General features: G+C 41.1%; 1 protein-coding gene and 1 long non-coding RNA gene across 2 annotated transcripts in view; both read right to left on the reverse strand.

Annotated features, from left to right (window-relative positions):
• The window catches only part of SLC6A20 (solute carrier family 6 member 20), an 87,765-nt gene that overhangs the window by 51,239 nt on the left and 13,954 nt on the right, over positions 1 to 22,572 (reverse strand). The window lies entirely within an intron of this gene.
• Positions 9,119 to 16,530, reverse strand: LOC113615049 (uncharacterized). The gene is made up of 3 exons (XR_003430888.1): positions 16,521 to 16,530; positions 16,166 to 16,168; positions 9,119 to 9,296 (listed from the first exon to the last, which is right to left on the reverse strand). It is a non-coding gene; the product is annotated as an uncharacterized LOC113615049 (long non-coding RNA).

The raw sequence follows: 22,572 nt of genomic DNA on the forward strand, positions 1-22,572 counted from the left end.
TAAAGCACAGACGCAGGATGCCAAGTGAGTGTTCGTTTAGAAGTCGCGTGGCATTTTCCACCTTTCAAATTTCTTCTCTAAAATACACTGAGTCAACAGAAAAAAGATCTTAAAGATAATTTTGTTGTATACGCAAACAAAAATTTCTCCTCCTGAACTTGAGGAGCTTGAAATCTTTTCCCTGCTTACCAAGGTGCCACATTGCCTGGATATAGTTCACGGCCCTTGGGGAGGGATTTTGCTACATGGATTCCCTGCTGTATCACAGGGAGTGACATACTTCCCAAATTTCTGACTTTCTGTTTTCCATTTCCCAACATACAACCTACCCAGAATTACATTTTATCACGGTCTGTCATGTTTTGTTTTCATTTATTCAGTAATTTAAAATTCCGAATATATAGGATACCTATAGGAAAGTACATTCACATGTGTGTAATGTAGCAAATAATTGTTAGTGCCCATGTAGCCACCACATAAATGAAGAAATGTCTACTGCTCAAGAGCACTTTCCACCCTTCCTCTGTGCAGTTCTCCAACGCCCCACCTGCCCAGAGATTACCACTATTCTGTTTCTTAGCTTTTCTTTATGATTTTACTATCTATCCACATACCCTACAAAATGTAGCTTGGTTTTGCCTGGTTTTGAACTTTACGGAAATGGAATCCTAATGTATTTTTCTGTTTTACTTCTGTTGTTTAACATCCTGTCTGTGGGACACATCCATGTTGTATGTAGCTGTCACTTGTGTATTTTCATTGCTGTAGACAGTCAATTTTATGATTATAGCACATGGGAATTTTCAGTAGAACACTGTGTAATTCAGTCTATTTTTTTTTTTTTTTTGGCTGTGTTGGGTCTTCATTGCTGCGCGCAGGCTTTCTCTAGTTGCGGCGAGTGGGGGCTACTCCTCATTGCGGTGCGTGGGCTTCTCATTGCAGTGGCTTCTCTTGTTGCGGAGCACGGGCTCTAGGTGCGCCGGCTTCAGTAGTTGTGACTCACGGGCTTAGTTGCTCCGCGGCATGGGGGATCTTCCCGGACCAGGGATCAAACCTGTGTCCCCTGCATTTGCAGGTGGATTCTTAATCACTGTGCCACCAGGAAAGTCCCGATTCAGTCTACTGAACTTTGTTGAGACTTGCCTCACAAGATATAGTGTGGCCAATCTTTACAAATATTCTCTACGTGGTTAAAGAGAGAGTGGATGCAGCAGTTTGAGGGCAGTGCTTTATCTGTCTGTTTGGCCAAATTTGCTTTGGTATGGTTCCTATCTTCATATTCTGATTTTTTTTTTCTCTGCTTGCTCTGTCAATCACTGAGAGAAGGGTGTTAGTATCTTCCACTATGATTGTGGATTTGTCTAGTTCTCCTTTTAATTGCATCCATTTTTACTTTATAGATTTTGAAGCTGTTAGGCAATCAAACTTTAAATTGTTATATCTTCCTGGAGAAATAAAACTTTTATCTTATAGAGTGACTCTTTTTATCTCTAGCAGTGTTAGATTCTCTTTTTATTTGAATAATTTACCTGCAGATTGTTGTGTATTTTTTATGTTCAGAATCCTGCCATCTATAGATAATGACTTTTTTTCCCCTGGACTCATGCTTTGGCTTGAAGCTCCAGCACAACGTTGAATAGAAGTGGGAAGAGCAGGGGACTTTACTGTGTTTCTAAGATCAAAGGGTAAGCATTCCACACATCACTACTCAGTATGGATGTTGAGTTTTATCAAATATAAATCAAATCAGGTCACTCCTCCGCTCAAACCCACAGGTGGCCTCCCCATCTCACTCATCACGAAAGACAAAGTCCCTGCAGTAACCTACAAAGCTCTGTATGGCCTGACCCCCTCACTGTTTCTATGCCCTCCTCTCCTACTACTTTGCCTTGTTCAAACTACCCCAGGCACAGTACCAGATTGGTCCTGCCTTGGGGCCTTTGCACTGGCTCTTTTCTCTGCCTGAATGTTATTCTCCCAGATACGACATGACCAATTTCCTTACTTCCTCATATTTTTGCTCAGAAGTCTCCTTCTCATGAGGCCTTAGTGATAAGCTCAGCTAAAATAGCAACTGCCATCCCCAGGCTGTTATACCCTCTCTCCTGCTTCATTCTATCTCCTTGGCCCTTATCACTATTTAGCATATAATGTGAGTTTCTCATTTATCAGGTCTGATTCATTAGTTTATTTAGAGGTAATTATTGATTGTCCCTATGTGCAGGGCCCTGTTCTAGGTACTGGGGATGCAGCAGTAAACAAGACAACCCAGACCCCAGGCATACATTCTAGTAGGAAGGAATACAAGAAAACACACTGCTGCTTCTCCATCTCAAGAAAAAAATCCCTTTGCTTGACCCCACTTTCCCTTCTGGCTTCTGTCCTGTTTCTTTCTACTCTATCTTACAGCAAAACTCATCAAGAGACGTCTAGACCTACTTTGTCTCAGTCTCTCTCCTCCCATTGCTTCTTACAGTTAACTGTCTTGTCAAGGTCACCAACGATCCCAGACGTGGCTAAATCGAGCGGTCCATTCTCAGGACTCCTTCCCTTGCCCGCTCAGCTGTTTCCGACCCAGGTGCTCACTCCTTTCTCCTGGGGCACCTTTCCTAGCTTGCTTCCAGGACAGCACTGTCTCCTGGATTCACTGCTCAGTCTCCTCTACTGATTCTTCCTCTCTCCATGATCTGTGATATTGGGCTTCTCACCTACACGCACCTCTGTATCTTTCTTTTTTTTTTTTTTTTTTTCGGTACTAGGGCCTCTCACTGCTGTGGCCTCTCCTGTTGTGGAGCACAGGCTCCGGACGTGCAGGCTCAGCGGCCATGGCTCACGGGCCCAGCTGCTCCGTGGCATGTGGGATCTTCCCGGACTGGGGCACGAACCCGTGTCCCCTGCATCGGCAGGCGGACTCTCAACCACTGCGCCACCAGGGAAGCCCTGTATCTTTCTTTATTGTGGTTTAAAAGCCACTTATTCATTTATAACTCCCAACGTTGTATCTTCAGCCCAGACCACACCTCAGATGTTTAGACTTGTATGTCTACCACCTCCCCAAATCCCCATTTGGAGGTCTGGGGAGGGAGGCATCTCAAACTTGTCTAAAAGTGAATTTCCAATCTTCGATTCCCAAGACCTGCTCCTCATCCCTGATACCAAGTCTAACCTTTCAGTTGCTCAGACCGAGACCTTTGGAGTCATTCTTGATTCCTCTCTAATCCTCACTTCCAATCTGAGCTGCTGTCCTTTTCGTATACCTTCAAACTATACATCTGGAATCAAACTCTCCTATACTGCTAGTAGGAGTGTAAGCTGTCAAACTGGAAAACTCTGGGGCAGTACCTGAATATTTGTACATGCTGCTATTGGGCAACGGCACTCCTAGATGTATGTATCTGCACGAGAAGATCCACCCCAGATGTTATGGCAGCATTCTCTGTATTCTCTGTACTAGTCCAGAAGTGGAACAACCCCCAGTGTCCAGCAACAGTAGAATGGATATGTAAATTACAGACTATTCACTGAGGGAACACTATACAGCAATGAGGATGAACAAACAATTGCAACATACAATAACATAGATGAATCTCACAAACAAGAATTGAAAGAAGTTGGACACAATATATACTGTATGATTCCACGTATATAAAGTTGGAAACCAGCCAAGATGAGTCTCAAGTGCTAGAACTCAGGAAGATGGTTACCTCTGCAGGGAGATGGTACCAGAAGGGGGAGCACAGGAAACCTCTGGGGGGCAGACAGAAGTACTATTTTTTTTTTTTAAACTTCTGGCTGTGTTGGGTCTTCACTGCTACGTGCAGGCTTTCTCTAGTTGCGGCGAGTGGGGGCTACTCTGTTGCGGTGTGCGGGCTTCTAATTGCAGTGGCTTCTCCTGTTGCGGAGCAGGGGCTCTAGGCGTGCGGGCTTCAGTAGTTGCAGCATGGGGGCTCAGTAGTTGTGGTGCGTGGGCTCTAGAGCACAGGCTCAGTACTTGTGGCGCATGGGCTCAGTTGCTCCGTGGCATGTGGGATCTTCCCAGACCAGGAATCAAACCCATGTCCCCTGCATTGACAGGCAGATTCTTAACCACTGTGCCACCAGGGAAGTCCTGGGGGGCAGATAATAAGTGATTCTTCACCCTGCTCCTAAACGAAGTGTTTACATTGTGAAAATTCTATGCACTATGCACTTACGATTTGTGCATTTTTTTGAATTTATTTTATTTTTTAATACAGCAGGTTCTTATAAGTTATCCATTTTATACATATTAGTGTATACATGTCAATCCCAATCTCCCAATTCATCTCAACACGCCCCACTCGCCCCGCCCCTGCTTTCCCATCTTGGTGTCCATACGTGTGTTCTCTACATCTGTGTCTCTATTTCTGCCCTGCAAACCGGTTCATCTGTACCATTTTTTCCACATAGATGTGTTAATATACGGTATTTGTTTTGCTCTTTCTGACTTATTTCACTCTGTATGACAGTCTCTAGGTCCATCCACGTCTCTACAAATGACCCAATTTCGTTCCTTTTCATGGCTGAGTAATATTCCATTGTATATATGTACCACATCTTCTTTATCCATTTGTCTCTCGATGGGCATTTAGGTTGCTTCCATGACCTGTCTATTGTAAACAGTACTACAATGAACATTGGCGTGCATGTGACTTTTTGAATTATGGTTTTCTCTGGGTATATGCCCAGTAGTGGGATAGCAGAGTCATATGGTAATTCTATTTTTAGTTTTTTAAGGAACCTCCATACTGTTCTCCATAGTGGCTGTATCAACTTACATTCCCACCAACAGTGCAAAAGGGTTCCCTTTTCTCCACACCCTCTCCAGCATCTGCTGTTTGTAGATTTTCTGATGACGCCCCTTCTAACTGGTGTGAGGTGATGCCTCATTGTAGTTTTGATTTGCATTTCTCTAATAATTAGTGATGTTGAGCAGCTTTTCATGGGCTTCTTGGCCATCTGTATGTCTTCTTTGGAGAAATGTCTATTTAGGTCTTCTGCCCATTTTTTGATTGGGTTTTTTGTTTTTTCAATATTGAGCTGCATGAGCTGTTTATATATTTTGGAGATTAATATTTTGTCTGTTGATTCATTTGCCAATATTTTCTCCCATTTTGAGGGTTGTTTTTTTGTCTTGTTTGTAGTTTCCTTTTCTTTGCAAAAGGTTTTAAGTTTCATTAGGTTCCATTTCTTTATTTTTGTTTTTATTTCCATTACTCTAGGAGGTGGATCAAAAAAGATCTTGCTGTAATTTATGTCAAAGAGTGTTCTTCCTATGTTTTCCTCTAAGAGTTTTATAGTGTCCAGTCTTACATTTAGGTCTCTAATCCATTTTGAGTTTATTCTGGTGTATGGTGTTAGGGAGTGTTCTAGTTTCATTCTTTTACCTGTAGCTGTCCAGTTTTCCCAGCACCACTTATTGAAGAGACTGTCTTTTCTCCATTGTATATCCTTGCCTCCTTTGTCATAGGTTAGTTGACCATATGTGCATGGGTTTATCTCTGGGCTTTCTATCCTGTTCCATTGATCTATATTTCTGTTTTTGTGACAGTACCATATTGCCTTGATTACTGTAGCTTTGTAGTATAGTCTGAAGTCAGGGAGTCTGATTCCCTCCAGCTCTGTTGTTTTCCCTCAAGACTGCTCTGGCTATTTGGGGTCTTTTGTGTCTCCACACAAATTTTAAGATTTTTTGTTCTACTTCTGTAAAAAATGCCATTGGTAATTTGATAGGGATTGCATTGAATCTGTAGATTGCTTTGGGTAGTAGAGTCATTTTCACAATGTTGATTCTTCCAATCCAAGAACATGGTATATCTCTCCATCTGTTTATATCATCTTTAATTTCTTTCATCAGTGTCTTATCGTTTTCTGCATACCGGTCTTTTGTCTCCCTTGGTAGGTTTATTCCTAGGTATATTATTCTTTTTGTTGCAATGGTAAATGGAGTGTTTCCTTAATTTCTCTTTCAGATTTTTCATCATTAGTGTATAGGAATGCAAGAGATTTCTGTGCATTAATTGTGTATCCTGCAACTTTACCAAATTCATTGATTTGCTCTAGTAGTTTTCTGGTGGCAACTTTAGGATTCGCTATGTATAGCATCATGTCATCTGCAAACAGTGACAGTTTTACTTCTTCTTTTTCTATTCGGATTCCTTTTTTCTTTTTCTTCTCTGATTGCCATGACCAGGACTTCCAAAACTATGTTGAATAACAGTGGTGAGAGTGGACATCCTTGTCTTGTTCCTGATCTTAGAGGAAATGCTTTCAGTTTTTCACCACTAAGAATGTTTGCTGTGGGTGTGTCATATATGGCCCTTATTATGTTGAGATAGGTTCCCTCTATGCCCATTTTCTGGAGAGTTTTTATCCTAAATGGGTGTTGAATTTTTCAAAAGCTTTTTCTGCATCTATTGAGATGATCATATGGTTTTTATTCTCAGTTTGTTAATATGGTGTATCACATTGATTGATTTTCATATACTGAAAAATCCTTGCATCCCTGGGATAAATCCCACTTGATCATGGTGCATGATCCTTTTAATGTGTTGTTGGATTCTGTTTGCTAGTATTTTGTTGAGGAGTTTTTGCATCTATATTCATCAGTGATTTTGGTCTGTAATTTTCTTTTTGTAGTACCTTTGTCTGGTTTTGGTAACAGGGTGATGGCGGCCTCATAGAATGAGTTTGGGAGTGTTCCTTCTTCGGCAATTTTTGCTAAGAGTTTGATAAGGACGGGTGTTAGCTCTTCTCTAAATGTTTGACAGAATTCACCTGTGAAGCCATCTGGTCCTGGACTTTTGTTTGTTGGAAGATTTTTAATCACAGTTTCAATTTCATTACTTGTGATTGGTGTGTTCATATTTTCTATCTCTTCCTGGTTCAGACCTGGAGGGACAAATTCTAAGAATTTGTCCATTTCTTCCAGGTTGTCCATTTTTTGGCATAGAGTTGCTTGTAGTAGTCTCTTAGGATGCTTTGTATTTCTGCAACGTCTGTTGTAACTTCTCCTTTTTCATTTCTAATTTTATTGATTTGAGTCCTGTCCCTCTTCTTCTTGATGAGTCTGGCTAATGGTTTATCAATTTTGTTTATCTTCTCAAAGAACCAGCTTTTAGTTTTATTGATCTTCGCTATTGTTTTCTTTGTTTCTATTTCATTTGTTTCTGCTCTGATCTTTATGATTTCTTTCCTTCTGCTAACTTTGGGTTTTGTTTATTCTTCTCTCTCTAGTTCCTTTAGGTGTAAGGTTAGATTGTTTATTGGAGATTTTTCTTGTTTCTTGAGGTAGGCTTGTATAGCTATAAACTTCCCTCTTAGAACTGCTTCTGCTGCATCCCACAGGTTTTGGGTCATTGTGTTTTTGTTGTAATTTGTCTCTAGGTATTTTTTGATTTCCTCTTTGATTTCTTCAGTGATCTCTTGGTTATTTAGTAACGTATTATTTAGCCTCCACGTGTTTCTGTTTTTTGTTTTTTTTCCTGCAATTGATTTCTAATCTCATGGTGTTGTGGTCAGAAAAGATGCTTGATATGATTTCAATTTCCTTAAATTTACTGAGGCTTGATTTGTGACCCAAGATGTGATCTATCCTGGAGAATGTTCTGTGTGCACTTGAGAAGAAAGTGTAATCTGCTGTTTTCGGGTGGAATGTCCTATAAATATCAATTAAATCTATCTGGTCTATTGTGTCATTTAAAGCTTGTGTTTCCTTATTAATTTTCTGTTGGGATGATCTGTCCATTGGTGTAAGTGAGGTGTTAAAGTCCCCCATTATTTTTGTGTTACTGTCGATTTCCTCTTTTATAGCTCTTAGCATTTGCCTTATGTATTGAGGTGCTCCTATGTTGGGTGCATGTATATTTATAATTGTTATATCTTCTTCTTGGATTGATCCCTTGATCATTATGTAGTGTCCTTCCTTGTCTTCTGTAACATTCTTTATTTGAAAGTCTATTTTATCTGATCTGAGTATAGCTATTCCAGCTTTCTTTTGATTTCCATTTGCATGGAATATCTTTTTCCAACCCCTCACTTTCCGTCTGTATGTGTCCCTAGGTCTGAAGTGGGTCTCTTATAGACAGCATATATATGGGTCTTGTTTTTGTATCCATTCAGCGAGCCTGTGTCCTTTGGTTGGAGCATTTAATCCATTCACGTTTAAGGTAAATATCGATATGTATGTTCCTCTTACCATTTTCTTCATTGTTACGGGTTTGTTTTTGTAGGTCCTTTTCTTCTCTTGTGTTTCCCACTTAGAAGAAGTTCCTTTAGCATTTGTTGTAGAGCTGGTTTGGTTGTGCTGAATTGTCTTACCTTTTGCTTGTCTGTAAAGCTTTTGATTTCTCCGTTGAATCTGAATGAGATTCTTGCTGCATAGAGTAATCTTCGTTGCAGGTGCTTCTCTTTCATCACTTTAAATATATCGTGCCACTCCCTTCTGGCTTGTAGAGTTTCTGCTGAGAAATCAGCTGTTAACCTTATGGGAGTTCCCTTGTATGTTATTTGTCATTTTTCCCTTGCTGCTTTCAATAATTTTTCTTTGTCTTAATTTTTGTCAATTTGATTACTATGTGTCTCGATGTGTTTCTCCTTGGGTTTCTCCTGTATGGGACTCTCTGCACTTCCTGGACTTGGGTGGCTATTTCCTTTCCCATGTTAGGGAAGTGCTCGACTATAATCTCTTCAAATATTTTCTCGGGTCCTTTCTCTCTCTCTTCTCCTTCTGGGACACCTATAAAGCAAATGTTGTTGCAGTTAATGTTGTCCCAGAGGTCTCTTAGGCTGTCTTCATTTCTTTCCATTCTTTTTTATTTATTCTGTTCCGCAGCAGTGAATTCCACCATTCTGTCTCCCAGGTCACTTATCCGTTCTTCTGCTTCAATTATTCTATCGATTCCTTCTGGCATATTTTTCATTACAGTTATTGTGTTGTTCATCTCTGTTTGTTTGTTCTTTAATTCTTCTAGGTGTTTGTTCTTTAATTATTTTATGTGTTTGTTAAACATTTCTTGTATCTTTTCGATCTTTGCATCCATTCTTTTCCTAAGTCCTGGATCATCTTCACTATCATTATTCTGAATTCTTTTTCTGGAAGGCTTCCTATCTCTACTTCATTTAGTTGTTTTTCTGGGGTTTTATCTTGTTCCTTCATCTGGTACATAGCCCTCTGCCTTTTTATCTTGTCTATCTTTTTACGAACATGGTTTTTGTTCCACCTGCTGCAGGATTGTAGTTATTCTTGCTTCTGCTGTCTGCCCTCTGGTGGCTGGAGGCTTGTGCAAGTTTCTGATGGGAGGGACTGTTGGTGGGTAGAGCTGGCTGTTGCTCTGGTGGGTAGAGCTCGGTAAAATTTTAATCCACTTGTCTGCTGATGTGTGGAGATGGGTTCCCTCCTTGTTGATTGTTTGGCCTGAGGTGAACCAACAATGGAGCCTACCCAGCTCTTTGGTGGGGCTAATGGAAGACTCTGGGAGGGCTCACACCAAGGAGTATTTCCCAGAACTTCTGCTGCCAGTGTCCTTGTCCTCACAGTGAGCCACAGCCACACCCCTCCTCTGCAGGAGACCCTCCAACACTAGCAGGTAGGTCTGGTTCAGTCTCCTATGGGAACTGCTCCTTCCCTTGGGCCCCGACGTGCACACTACTTTGTGTGTGCCTTCTAAGAGTGGAGTCTCTGTTTCCCCCAGTCCTGTCGAAGTCCTGCAATCAAATCCCGCTAACCTTCAAAGTCTGATTCTCCAGGAATTCCTCCTCCTGTTGTCGGACCCCCAGGTTGGGAAGCCTGATTGGGGGCTCAGAACCTTCACTCCAGTGGGTGGACTTCTGTGGTATAAGTGTTCTCCAGTTTGTGAATCACCCACCAGCAGTTATGGGATTTGATTTTATTGTTATTGTGCCCCTCCTACCATCTCATTGTGGATTCTCCTTTGTCTTTCGATGTGGGGTGTCTATTTTGGTAAGTTCCAGTGTCTTTCTGTCGATGACTGTTAAGCAGTTAGTTGTGATTCCGGTGCTCTCGCAAGAAGGAGTCTATGCACTTTTATGTAAGTTTTACTTTGATTTATTTAAAAAAATTTTTAATTTAATTAATTAACTTGTTTATTTATTTTTGGCTGCGTTGTGACTTCGTTGCTATGAGTGGTATTTCTCTGGTTGCAGCAAGCGGGGGCTACGCTTCACTGTGGTGTGCAGGCTTCTCACTGCAGTGGCTTCTCTTGTTGCAGAGCACGGGCTCTAGGTGCACGGGCTTTAGGAGTTGCGGTGTATGGGCTCAATAATTGCGATGTGCAGGCTCTAGGGCGCATGGGTTTCAGTAGTTGTGGTGTGTGGGCTCAGTATTTGTGGTGCATGGGCTTAGCTGCTCTGCTGCATGTGGGATCTTCCCAGACCAGGGATCAAACCCATGTCCCCTGCATTGGCAGGTGGATTCTTTTTTTTTTTTTAATTAAAAAAAATATTTTATTTATTTTATTTTTGGCTCTGTTGGGTCTTTGTTGCTGCACGTAGGCTTTTCTCTAGTTGCAGCAAGCAGGGGCTACTCTTCGTTGCAGTGCATGGGCTTCTTATTCCGGTGGCTTCTCCTGTTCTGGAGCACAGGCTCTAGGCACGCAGGCTTCAGTACTTGTGGCACGTGGGCTCAGTAGTTGTGCTGCACGGACTTAGTTGCTAAGCGGCATGTGCGATCTTCCTGGACCAGGGCTGAAACCTGTACCCCTGCACTGGCAGGCGGTGCGGGCGGATTCTTAACCACTGCGCCACCAGGGAAGTCCCAGGGGGCAGATAATAAGCGATTCTTCATCCTGGTCCTACACGAAGTGTTTACTTTGTGAAAATTCTTTGCACTGTGCACTTTTATGTAAGTTTTAGTTCAATTTAAAAAAAAGTCCAGACTCAATCACACCCTTACCACCTCTGCTGCTCCTACCTTGGTCTAAGTCATTGGTTCTCACCCGGATGAATCCTAAAGTGCTCCTGCTCCTGCTCCCACTCTTGCCCAAGGACAGTCTGTTTTTTTTTTTTTGCGGTACGTGGGCCTCTCACTGTTGTGGCCTCCCCCGTTGCGGAGCACAGGCTCTGGACGCGCAGGCTCAGCGGCCATGGCTCACGGGCCCAGCCACTCCGTAGAATGTGGGATCTTCCTGGACCAGGGCACGAACCCGTGTCCCCTGCATCGGCAGGCGGACTCTCAACCACTGCGCCACCAGGGAAGCCCAGTCTATTCTTAATATACCCAGACTGGTCCTTTTAAATGTCATCAGATTTTATCATTCCAAGGCTCACAACCACAATGTTTCTTTCAGAGTAAAACCTTGAATCTCTCCAGCAGTCCCCCAGGCCAGCATGATCCTGCCCTGCTGCTCTTGCTGACATGATTCAGGCATGTAGCTCCTCGCTGCCTTTCAACACGCCAGGGCCGCTCCCACCCAAGGCCTTTCCCCTGGTGTTCCCTCGGTTTGGGGTGCTCATTCCCCAGGGCTGACCCCTCACAGCCTTGGCTCAGTGTCTCCTCAGTGAGGCCTACTCTGACCCGCCCACTGATCTTGCATCCAGCATCCCTCTGGCACTCTTTGTTTTTTTTGGCTGCACCACGTGGCATGCAGGATCTTAGCTTCCCGACCAGGGTTCGAATCCATGCCCCCTGCAGTGGAAGCACAGATTCTTAACCACTGGACCACCTGGAAAGTCCCCCTCCGACACTCTTAATCCTCCTAATTCTACTCCATTATTATTACATTACCACAGCGCATTCTTCTTCTAACATACTGCCAAAACTCATCAAACTGTACCTTAAAATAGGTGTATGTTATTGTAAACTTTATCTCAAAAAGGTGGTTAAAAATAAGGTGGTTTATTTGTTTAGAATAATGTAATAATTATCTAAGGGAAATACCGACCGTGGACCCTGGAGCAGGTCTAAAGATGTTACATTAGAGTCCAAAAACATTTGGCAAGAATGCATAGTGGTAGGAATGTAAATTGGCACAGCCACTGTGGAAAAGCCACAGTATAGAGGTTCCTCAAAAAGCTACAAATAGGGACTTCCCTGCTGGCGCAGTGGTTGAGAATCCACATGTAGGTGACACGGGTTTGATCCCTGGTCCGGGGAGAGCCCACATGCCACGGAGCAACTAAGCCCGTGTGCCAGAACTACTGAGCCTGTGCTCTAGAGCTTGCGAGCCACAACTACTGAAGCCCGCATGCCTAGAGCCTGTGCTCTGCAACAAGAGAAGCCATTGCAATGAGAAGCCTGCGCACCGCAACAAAAAGTAGCCCCTGCTTGCTGCAACTAGAGAAAGCCCGCGTGCAGCAACGAAGACCCAAGGCAGCCAAAAAATAAATAAAAAATAAATAAAAATCTTAAAAAAACCCCACAAAAGCTAAAAATAGAACTACCATATGGTCCAGTAATTCCACTCCTGGGTATATATCTGGAAAAAACGAAACACTAATTCAAAAAGATACGTGCAGCCCAATGTTCACAGCAGCACTATTTACAATAGCTAAGACATGGAAGCAACCCAAGTTCCCATCACAGATGAATGGAGGAAACCATAAACAAAAAGAAAAGACAACTCACAGAATGGGAGAAAATATCTGCTAACGATGTGACTGAAAAGGAATTAATCTCCAAAATTTACAAACAGCTCATGTGGCTCAATATTAAAAAAACAAACAACCCAATCAAAAAATGGGCAGAAGACCTAAATAGACATTTCTCCAAAGAAGACATACAGATGGCCAAGAGGCACATGAAAAGATGCTCGACATCACTAATTATTAGAGAAATGCAAATCAAAACTGCAATGAGATATTACCTCATACCAGTCAGAATGGCCATCAACAAAAAGTATACAAACAATAAATGCTGGAGAGGGTATGGAGAAAAGGGAATCCTCCTACACTGTTGATGGGAATGTAAACTGGTACAGCCACTATGGAGAACAGTATGGAGGTTCCTTAAAAAAACTAAAAAAAACCAAAAAGCTACCATATGATCTGGCAATCCCACTCCTCGGGATATATCCAGAGAAAACCATGGTTCGAAAGGATACATGCACCCCAATGTTCATTGCAGCACTGTTTACAATAGCCAAGACATGGAAGCAACCTAAATGTACATCGACAGATGAATGAATAAAGAAGACGTGGTACATATATACAATGGAATACTACTCAGGCATAAAAAAGAATGAAATAATGCCATTTGCAGCAACATAGATGGATGTGGAGATTATCATACTAAGTGAAGTAAGTCAGACAGAGAAAGACAAGTATCATATGATACCACTTATATGCAGAATCTAAAAGAAATGATACAAATGACTTATTTATAATACAGAGACAGACTCACAGACTTAGAGAACGAACTTATGGTTACCAAGGTGGGGGAAGGACGGGGGGGTGGGTAGATTGGGAGGTTGGGATTGACATATACACACTGCTATATTTAAAATAGATAACCAGGGACTTCCTTGGTGGTCCAGTGGGTAAGACTGCACGCTCCCAATGCAGGGCCTGGGCTTGATTCGTGGTCGTGGAACTAGATCCCTCATGCATGCCACAACTAAGAGTTCACATGCCGCAACTAAGAGTCCACATGCTGCAACTAAGTCCGCATGCCACAACTAAGAAGTCTGCATGCTGCAACTAAAGATCCTGTGTGCTGCAATGAAGACCCGGCACAGCCAAAATAAATAAATATTAATAAAAAATAAAATAGATAACCAACAAGGACCTACTGTATAGCACAGGGAACTCTGCTCAATATTCTGTAATAACCTAAATGGGAAAAGGATTTGAAAAAGAAGAGATACATGTATATATATAACTGAATCACTTTGCTGTACACCTGAAACTAACACAACATTGTTAATCAACTATACTCCAGTATTTAATAAAAATTAAAGAAAACCAGACAAATGGATAAAGAAGATGCAGTGTGTATATGTGTGTGTGTATATATATATATATACACACACACAATGAAATATTAGCCATAAAAAAGAATGAAATCCTGCCATTTGCAGCAACATGGATGGACCTAGAGAATATTATGTTTACTAAAATAAGACAGAGAAAGACAAATACTGTACGATATCACTTATATGTGGAATCTAAAAAATAATACAAATGAATGTGTACTCAAAACAGTAACAGACTCACAGATAAAGAAAACAAACTTGTGGTTACCAAAGGGAAGAGGAAAGGGGGAGGAACAAATTAGGGGTATGGGATTAACAAACTACTATGTATAAAATAGATAAGCAACAAGGATATACGGTATAGCACAGGGAATTATAGCCATTATCTTGTAATAACTTATAACTGAGTATAATCTGCAAAAATACTGAATCACTATGCTGTATACCTGAAACCAACATAATATTGTAAATCGACTATACTTCGATTAATAGAAAAGAATGTAGAGTAGAAGGAAGCAGAAAATATAAAATTAAAGTGACAGAAGGCAGGTGGTTCCGACTACTGGGAGCCTGACCAAGGAGGCACTTGCAGAATGGCACTGTTAACAGAATCCACGTTTGGGCCACACAGCAAGTTCCTCACCTTCTGTGTGAAGCCCTGGGACACAGATCGGTGGCCTTAGTAATTTAAGAAGACCTTTCACCCTTAACAGGGCAGCTGTCCTGGGGGTAGTGGTCGTTGTTCATTACCCATCCCCTGCCATCTAACTCACTCATGTTCCTCACTAAATGTCTGCTCTTTGTTTTAAGATGGGCTTGTTTCTGATGATAGATAATTGACTCTACATACAAAGTGGAGTAAACACTGGTTAAAGTATTCAAAGGTTTAGTTGAATGTTAATCAGCTATTGATTCAGAAAGACTATTGGTGGCTTTCAAGTAACAGCTGCTTTACAAGGAAGGAAAATTCCAGACCGATCTCTAAAATAAATATTGACGCAAAAACCCTAAATAATATATCAACTAATAGGAATCAGCAAGGTGTAAAAGGACAGTACAACATGACCATTGCAGGTCAGGTCCCTTGGGAAGCAGACTCTGAGGTGTGCTGGACATCTATTAGGGAGTGCCCTTGGTAAGGGAAGGAAGCAGGACTGGCAGGCCCAGTGGAAAGGCGCTCGATCCTGAGGGGTGTTCTGAGGATGAGGCACACTTCAGCACAGTCCCATGCTGGGGATTTATACTTCTCCATAAACAGTTGGATGCAGTCACCCTGAAGGGGAGTGTAAACCTGGGCGAAGTAGTTCTCTTTAGCTGGGCAATCCACAAAGGGCTGACTGCCTTGGACGTTTCCAGTAGCTGGGGCCACAGTCCTTTGTTCCAAACACACAGCAGCAGCCAAGGTGAGGCGGTGGCTGGACTGAGTCACATGGTAGAGATACAATAAGCCACTTTTACATTCAGGCGGTTTATTACTTACTTAGACAATGGAAGAGAGGAAGGCAAAATGGGCGAGCTCTCCGGGGCCCTTCATGCACATACCAGAAAGGATAGCACCAAAACAAAAACAGCAGGGTAGCTACAACAGAAGCTGTGGGATGCCACGTTGCTGAGGAGCCAAGTGTAGACTGCAGCTAAGCAGGTCTACCCCGAGTTTATGAGAGCTTCATCAGAGTCCTCCTCCCAGGGTATTTAGGTGGGGGAAGGGGAGATGGCCTTGGAGCAGCTCCTCACCAGCCTCCCACCCTTGTGCTACTGGGAAAATCACAAGGTGTTCTGCCAAGACTTAAATTAGCTGCAGTTCAACCCTTGCCCACATGGTCTACATGCCCACAGCACCCACCATGATGACCAAGTGGAGTATGCTTCAGGAATCTAAGATTAGTTAACATTAGAAAATTAAGTGTTGTAATTCATGACATCAACAGGGAAAAAAAGAGAAGAATTAAATCATCCCAACAAAAGCAGTAAAGGCACTTGGCAAAATTCAACACCCATTTATAATTCTTATGAAAGCTCTTATCAAACTAGGAATAGAAAAGAGCATCCTTATTCTACTACAGAATATTGTGAATATTATCCTTATTGGTAAAATACTTTAAGTTTCCCCCAGAAATTGGCAACAAGGCAAGGATACTCCTTATTACCACTTCTATTCAACATCATACCAGAGGTCCTAGCCAGTGCAATAAAGTAAGAGAAATAAATTAAAGGCATACTATCTCACTTATCCAGAATTCATTACATGGAAACATCTATTTGAAACAAAGCTGATGACCTGGAAGGTTAACTTTCCCCTACAAAGCAACCTAAAAAGGTCTTGGAGCAGCCAAGATGTCACAAAGTCTATGCACTTCACTCACAGGGGAGTCCCTTAAGCCCTCACTCTGAGGATATGTAACTCTAATTAGCTTCTCTATTTATTTTCCAAACCCATACCACATTAGAAATGGCAACAGAGAAGCAAGAAGAACTACAATCTTGCAGCCTGTGCAACGAAAACCACATTCACAGAAAGATAGACAAAATGAAAAGGCAGAAGACTATTTACCAGATGAAGGGACAAGATAAAACCCCAGAAAAACAAATAAATGAAGTGAAGATAGGAAACCTTCCAGAGAAAGAATTCAGAATAATGATAGTGAAGATGATGCAGGACCTCAGAAAAAGAATGGAGACAAAGATCGAGAAGATGCAAGAAATGTTTAAGGAAGACCTGGAAGAATTAAAGAACAAACACGTAGAAGAATTAAAGAACAAACAAACAGAGATGAACAACACAACTGAAATGAAAAATATGCCAGAAGGAATCGATAGCAGAATAATTGAGGCAGAAGAACGGATAAGTGACCTGGAAGACAGAATGCTAGAATCCACTGCCATGGAACAGAATAAAGAAAAAAGAATGAAAAGAAATGAAGACAGCCTAAGAGACCTCTGGGACAACATTAAATGCAATAACAGTCGCATTATAGGGGTCCCAGAAGGAGAAGAGAGAGAGAAATGACCCAAGAAAATATTTGAAGAGATTATAGTTGAAAACTTCCCTAACATGGGAAAGGAAATAGCCACCCAAGTTCAGGAAGCACAGAAAACCCAAGGAGAAACATGCCAAGACACATAGTAATCTAACTGACAAAAATTAAAGAAAAGGAAAAATTATTAAAAGTAGCAAGGGAAAAACGACAAATAACATACAAGGGAACTCCCATAAGGTTAACAGCTGATTTCTCAGCAGAAACTCTACAAGCCAGAAGGGAGTGGCATGATATATTTAAAGTGATGAAAGAGAAGCACCTACAATGAAGATTACTCTATGCGGCAAGAATCTCATTCAGATTCGACAGAGAAATCAAAAGCTTTACAGACAAGCAAAAGGTAAGACAATTCAGCACCATCAAACTAGCTCTACAACAAATGCTAAAGGAACTTCTCCTAAGTGGGAAACACAAGAGAAGAAAAGGACCTATGAAAACAAACCCATAACAATGAAGAAAATGGTAATAGGAAATTACATACTGATAATTACCTTAAATGTGAATGGATTAAATGCTCCAAACAAGAGAAACAGGCTCGCTGAATGGATACAAAAACAAGACCCATATATATGCTGTCTATAAGAGACCCACTTCAGACCTAGGGACACATACAGACGGAAAGTGAGGGGTTGGAAAAAGATATTCCATGCAAATGGAAATCAAAAGAAAGCTGGAATAGCTATACTCAGATCAGATAAAATAGACTTTCAAATAAAGAATGTTACAAGAGACAAGGAAGGACACTACATAATTATCAAGGGATCAATCCAAGAAGAAGATATAACAATTATAAATATATATGCACCCAACATAGGAGCATCTCAATACATAGGCAAATGCTAGCAGCTATAAAAGAGGAAATCGACAGTAACACAAAAATAATGGGGGACTTTAACACCTCACGTACACCAATGGACAGATCATCCAGACAGAAAATTAATATGGAAACACATGTTTTAAATGACATAATAGACCACATGGATTTAATTGATATTTATAGGACATTCCACCCGAAAACAGCAGATTACACTTTCTTCTCAAATGCACTTGGAACATTTTCCAGGGTAGATCACATCTTGGGTAACAAATCAAGCCTCGGTAAATTTAAGGAAATTGAAATCGTATCAAGCGTCTTTCCATACCACAATGCTATGAGATGAGAAATAAATTACAAGGAAAAAAAATGTAAAAATCACAACCACATGGAGGCTAAACAATACGTTACTAAATAACCAAGAGATCACTGAAGAAATCAAAGAGGAAATCAAAAAATACCTAGGGCAAATTACAATGAAAACAAAATGATCCAAAACCTGTGGGATGCAGCAAAAGCAGTTCTAAGAGGGAAGTTTTTAGCAATACAAGCCTACCTCGAGAAACAAGAAAAATCTCCAATAAACAATCTAACCTTATACCTAAAGGAACTAGAGAAAGAAGAACAAACAAAACCCAAAGTTAGTAGAAGGAAAGAAATCATAAAGATCAGAGCAGAAATAAACGAAATAGAAACAAAGAAAATAGCGAAGATCAATAAAACTAAAAGCTGGTTCTTTGAGAAGATAAACAAAATTGATAAACCATTAGTCAGACTCACCAAGAAAAACAGGCAGAAGACTCAAATCAACAGAATTAGAAATGAAAAAGGAGAAGTAACAACTGACACTGCAGAAATACAAAGGATGATGAGAGATTACTACAAGCAACTATATGTCAATAAAAAGGACAAATTGGAAGAAACGGACAAATTCTTAGAGGGGCAGAACCTTCCGAGACAGAACCAGGAAGAAATAGAAAATATAAACAGACCAATCACAAGAACTGAAATTGAAACTGTGATTAAAATTTTTCTAACAAACAAAAGCCCAGGACCAGTGGCTTCACACATGAATTCTATCAAACATTTAGAGAAGAGCTAACATCTATCCTTCTCACACTCTTCCAAAATATAGCAGAGGGAGGAACACTTCCAAACTCATTCTATGAGGCCACCATCACCCTGATACCAAAACCAGACAAAGATGTCAAAAAAAAAAAAAAAGAAAACTACAGGCCAATATCTCTGATGAACGTAGATGCAAAAATCCTGAACAAAATACCAGCAAACAGAATCCAACAGCACATTAAAAGGATCATATACCATGATCAAGTTGGGTTTATCCCAGGAATGCAAGGATTCTTCAACATACGCAAATCAATCAATGTATTACACCATATTAACAAATTGAAGGATAAAAACCATATGATAGGGCTTCCATGGTGGCACAGTGGTTGGGAGTCCGCCTGCTGGTGCGGGAGGCGCAGGTTCGTGCCCCGGTCCAGGAGGATCCCACATGCTGTGGAATGGCTGGGCCCGTGAGCCATGTCCGCTGAGCCTGCGTTTGCGGAGCCTGTGCTCCGCGGCAGGGGAGGCCGCAGTGGTGGGAGGCCCGCGTATCACAAAAACAAAAACAAAACCAAATCCATATGATAATCCCAATAGATGCAGAAAAAGCTTTTGACAAAATTCAACACCCATATATGATAAAAACTCTCCAGAAAGTAGGCATTGAGGGAACCTACCTCAACATAATAAAGGCCATATATGACAAACCCACAGCCAACATCATTCTCAATGGTGAAAAACTGAAACCATTTCCTCTAAGATCAGGAACAAGACAAGGTTGCCCACTCTCACCACTATTATTTAACATAGTTTTGGACGTTTTAGCCACAGCAATCAGAGAAGAAAAAGAAATAAAAAGAATCCAAATTGGAAAAGAAGACGTAAAACTGTCCCTGTTTGCAGATGACATGATACTATATATAAGAGAATCCTAAGAGTAGCTACCAGAAAACTACTAGAGCTTATCAGTAAATTTCGTAGAGTAGCAGGATACCAAATTAATGCACAGAAATCCCTTGCATTCCTATACACTAATGATGAAAAATCTGAAAGAGAAATTAAGGAAACACTCCCATTTACCACTGCAACAAAAAGAATAAAATACCTAGGAATAAACTTACCTAAGGAGACAAAAGACCTGTACACAGAAAACTATAAGACACTGATGAAAGAAATTAAAGATGATACAAACGGAGAGAAATACTATGTTCTTGGATTGGAAGAATCAACATTGTGAAAATGACTTTTCTACCCAAAGCAATCTACAGATTCAATGCCATCCCTATCAAACTTCCAATGGCATTTTTTACAGAACTAGAACAAAAAAATGCACAATTTGTATGGAAACACAAAAGATCCTGAATAGCCAAAGCAATCTTGAGAAAGAAAAATGGAACTGGAGGAATCAGGCTTCCAAACTTCAGACTATACTACAAAGCTACAGTAATGAAGACAGTATGGTACTGGCACAAAAACAGAAATATAGATCAATGGAACAGGATAGAAAGCCCAGAGATAAACCCACGCACATACGGTCACCTTATCTTCAATAAAGGAGGCAAGAGTATACAATGAAGAAAAGACAGCCTCTTCAATAACTGGTGCTGGGAAAACTGGACAGCTACATGTAAAAGAATGAAATTAGAACACTCCCTAACACCATACACAAAAATAAACTCAAAATGGATTAAAGACCTAAATATAAGGCCAGATACTATAAAACCCTTAGAGGAAAACACAGGCAGAACACTCTATGACATAAGTCACAGCAAGGTCCTTTTTGACCCACCACCTAGAGAAATGGAAATAAAAACAAAAATAAACAAATGGGACCTAATGAAACTTAAAATCTTTTGCACAGCAAAGGAAACGATAAAAAAGACAAAAAGACAACCCTCAGAATGGGAGTAAATATTTGCAAATGAAGTAAGTGACAAAGGATTAATCTCCAAAATATACAAGCAGCTCATGCAGCTCAATATCAAAAAAACAAACAACCCAGTCCAAAAATGGGCAGAAGACCTAAATAGACATTTTTCCAGAGAATATATACAGATTGCCAACAAACACATGAAAAGATGCTCAACATCACTAATCATTAGAGAAATGCAAATCAAAACAACAATAAGGTATCACCTCACACTGGTCAGAGTGGCCATCATCGAAAAATCTACAAACAATAAATTCTGTAGAGGGTGTGGAGAAAAGGGAACCCTCTTGCACTGTTGGTGGGAATGTAAATTGATACAACCACTATGGAGAACAGTATGGAGGTTCCTTAAAAAATTAAAAATAGAACTACCATATGACCTAGCAATCCCACTACTGGGCATATACCCTGAGAACACCATAATTCAAGAAGACATATGCACCCCAATGTTCACTGCAGCACTATTTACAATAGCCAGGTCATGGAAGCAACCTAATTGTCCATCGACAGACAAATGGATAAAGAAGATGTGGTACATATATACAATGGGATATTACTCAGCCATAAAAAGGAACGAAATTGGGTCATTTGTAGAGACGTGGATGGACCTAGAGACTGTCATACAAAATAAGTCAGAAAGAGGAAAACAAATATTGTATAATAACGCATATATGTGGAATCTAGAAAAACGGTACAGATGAACCAGTTTGCAAGGCAGAAATAGAGACACAGATGTAGAGAACAAATGTATGGACACCAAGGGGGAAAAGTGGGGGGGGGGGGGGGGAGGGGGGTGTTGGGATGAATTGGGAGATTGGCATTGACATATATACACTAATGTATATAAAATAGATAACTAGGGCTTCCCTGGTGGCGCAGTGGTTGTGAGTCTGCCTGCCGATGCAGGGGACACGGGTTCGTGCCCCGGTCCGGGAAGATCCCACATGCCATGGAGCAGCTGGGCCCGTGAGCCATGGCCGCTGAGCCACCAAAAAAAAAAAAAAAAAAAGATAACTAATAAGAAACTGCTGTGTAAAAAAAACACTAAAATTAAAAAAAAAAGGACAATCATTGATACTTGCAATAGTGACTTTGAATCATCAGGAAAAGATAAGATTATGCTTATGACTCACTGCTTAAGAGGGCATAAAATTGTATTCTGCATTAAAGATGTTTCAAATGGCTGATTTTAAAGAAGCTTTGTTCATTTACATGGAGAAATTTTAGTTATCAGAAAATTACAGACAATACAGCATACTTTTTTTGTTGTTGTTGGTTTTTGGTTTTTGTTTTTTTTTGGTACGCGGGCCTCTCACTGCTGTGGCCTCTCCCGCTGCAGAGCACAGGCCCTGGACACGCAGGCCCAGTGGCCGTGGCTGACAGGCCCAGCCGCTCCGCAGCACGTGGGATCCTCCCGGACCGGGGCACGTACCCGTGTCCCCTGCATCGGCAGGCGGACTCTCAACCACTGCACCACCAGGGAAGCCCAATACAGCACACTTTTTGACAACCAACCCGAAGTTTTCCATGACTTAAGCAGTGCCTGTGCAGGAACCAGAAGTTCAGTTTCACAAACATTTGGATTGAGCTCCTATAATGGGCCCGATTCTTGAGTCACAAAGATGGGGGTCTGGTTTGGGTACTCAGTCCAGGTACGTTCTTTTTTTCAGATCTGTTACTACTTTAAGGCAGCAATGGCCAGGCCATGTGAGAACACTGAGCTGAAAAGGCCAAGCACGTTTGTCATTTCCTCTAATTTGCGTTTACCATTTTTTT

Source organism: Aethalodelphis obliquidens, unplaced genomic scaffold, assembly GCF_003676395.1.
Source record: "Aethalodelphis obliquidens isolate GAN/ISIS:26980383/991018 unplaced genomic scaffold, ASM367639v1 scaffold111, whole genome shotgun sequence".
NCBI lineage: Eukaryota > Metazoa > Chordata > Mammalia > Artiodactyla > Delphinidae > Aethalodelphis > Aethalodelphis obliquidens.